This window comes from Myotis davidii, unplaced genomic scaffold (assembly GCF_000327345.1).
Source record: "Myotis davidii unplaced genomic scaffold, ASM32734v1 scaffold290, whole genome shotgun sequence".
NCBI classification, from domain to species: Eukaryota; Metazoa; Chordata; class Mammalia; order Chiroptera; family Vespertilionidae; genus Myotis; species Myotis davidii.
The window spans coordinates 1,378,098-1,380,352 of NW_006285049.1; the positions used below are offsets into that span (position 1 = coordinate 1,378,098).

General features: G+C 50.9%; 1 pseudogene; it reads right to left on the minus strand.

The window, feature by feature from the left end:
• Window positions 1-1,319: 1,319 nt before the first annotated feature.
• LOC102765453 lies at window positions 1,320-2,024 on the minus strand (annotated as a pseudogene).
• Between the last annotated feature and the right edge of the window lie 231 nt (window positions 2,025-2,255).

The following is a 2,255-nucleotide window of genomic DNA, read 5'->3' on the forward strand; positions in this document are numbered from 1 at the left end:
AAGCCTAATCTTGACAGGAAAGACTGCCCAGTGGGGGGCTGCCCCCTTCCCCGGCCCCCTGCCTTGCCTCCTCCTCTCCTCTCGGCTGCTCTGACCTCATTCTCTGGCCGCCTGGCTCTCGGCCAGGGCGCTGGAGGGGAGCAGGGAGCCGGCAGGGGGCAGAGTCTCCCTCATTCAAAGCTTCTGCAGATTCCTTCCTCAGCTCCTGCCACCCCTGCTTTCCCCAGGATTATTTTCAGCTGACAGGCTGCAAAGGCGCAGTAGGTGGATCTCAGGACAGGATTTGGGTTCTGGCAGCGGCTGTGAGTCTCTGAACTTTTGGTCTAACGCGTGATGAGCCCCAGTGAGGTGAGAGGTATCTAGGGCCACAGAATGAGGGGCTAATGCAAGGGGCACTTAACTTTTCCTGGCAGAGGTTTCTTCTGAGGTTTTTTTTGGTTTTTTGTTTGTTTGTTTTTGATCCGTTGAAAACATTAAAATACCCTAATCACAAGGAGTCTTAGTCATCCATTCAATAACTATTTATTGACTATCAATGATTATATTCATAGGTGGATGCATCCAATAAAAAACCAGTGTTTACACATTTCTTAATGGTTCTTTTAAATATATATATATATATATATTGATTTCAGAGAGGAAGGAAAAGGGAGAGAGAGAGATAGAAACATTAATGATAAGAGAATCATTGATTGTCTGCCTCCTGCATGCCCCACACTGGGAATTGAGTCCGCAACCCGAGCATATGCCCTGATTGGGAATTGAAATGTGACCTCCTGGTTCATAGGTTGATGCTCAACCACTGAGCCACACCAGCCAGGCTATGGTTCTTAACCTTAATAGTCCTTTTTTTTTAAGGGGAGGGAAGTTACATACCCTTTGAAATTGTGATAACAAATACAGACTCTCTTCCAAAATGAATGCAAATCTACAAACATTTTTCTTTTTTTTCCCCCAACTTGTTTTCCTTCTAATGATAGCACAGGAAAAAGAACACTGTAGGGAGCAAGGCTGGGCAGCCATGGGCCTTGGGGCGTTCCGGAGAGGAGGGGGTTGAGATGGGAGGCCCAGGGGCTGTTAGTGCCTCCTGTGGAGACAGGAGAGGAAGCTGGGAGAGGCCCAGGATAGGCAATGCCTTTGGGGATGGGTCCCCGAGTCAGCACTAGCATGTTGGGTAGGCATGGATGGTTTCTTTACCATCTATGGGCCTTTTTTTTTTTGAAATTTATTTATTGGTTAAGGTATTACAGATGTGTCCTCATTTCCCATTAACCCCCAACCTCCCTGTCCCCCCCCCCCTTCCCTCCCATGGGCCTTCTTTAGTCTGTGGAGCCTTTATAAGGGGCTTGTTCCTCATTCCTCAGGCAGCTCCATCCCCCGGTATTGAAAAGGGGGTCCCTACTAGCTGGAACAGTGCTGTAGGGGGTTAGAGAGCTCAGTTGCCTGGAGAGCAAAGATCCTTCCTGGACCAGGGGACTGCGGGGAGACCAAAGCTGCTGGGCCCTGCCAGCGGGGAGAAAGGGGTCTTCTCCCTGTGGGTAGGTTGCCCCCCCTCTTCCAGGTCAGGGTGTTCACTGGTGCTAGGGAATCCACAGCTCACTTCGCCAGGCACCAGGGGCTCAGCTGCAGACCCAGAGCTGCTCCACTGGGCCTTCTTTAGTTTATTGATGATTCTCTGTTGCCTCCTTAGGTGGTCAGTTGACAGCCTTTACTCAGGCTGGGATGCCCCCAGGTCCCTGCATGCCTGCCAAATATGATCTCCTCTTCGGAAAAGCTTCCCAGGGGGTGGCAGCCCCTCAGGGCGGTGCACTCCAGGCTGGGAACAGCCAGTGGCTCTCAGAGGGATGGGATTACTGTCCTGCCGTCCAGGTGGAGCTGGGACTTTGACTAAGGTTCTCCCAGAAGATGTCTCCATAATGCTGGGGTGTCAGTCTGAGGCTGTGGGAAAGCAAGCTCGGGGGTGAAGATCGGCTGACCCCCTTGGAACACCTCCAGACATTTTCTTCTTCTTTTCTTATCCTCATTCAAGGATATTTATTCCATTGATTTTTAGAGAGTAGAAGGAAGGGAGGAAGGGGGGGGGGAGAGAGAGAGAGAGAGAGAGAGAGAAATGAGAGAGACACATGGATTGGTTGCCTCCCACACGCACCCTGAGTGGGGCTAGGGACCAAACCCATAACCAAGGTACGTGCCCTTGACCAGGAATTGAACCTGAGACCCTTCAGTCCTCAGGCCAATGCTCTAACTACTTAGAA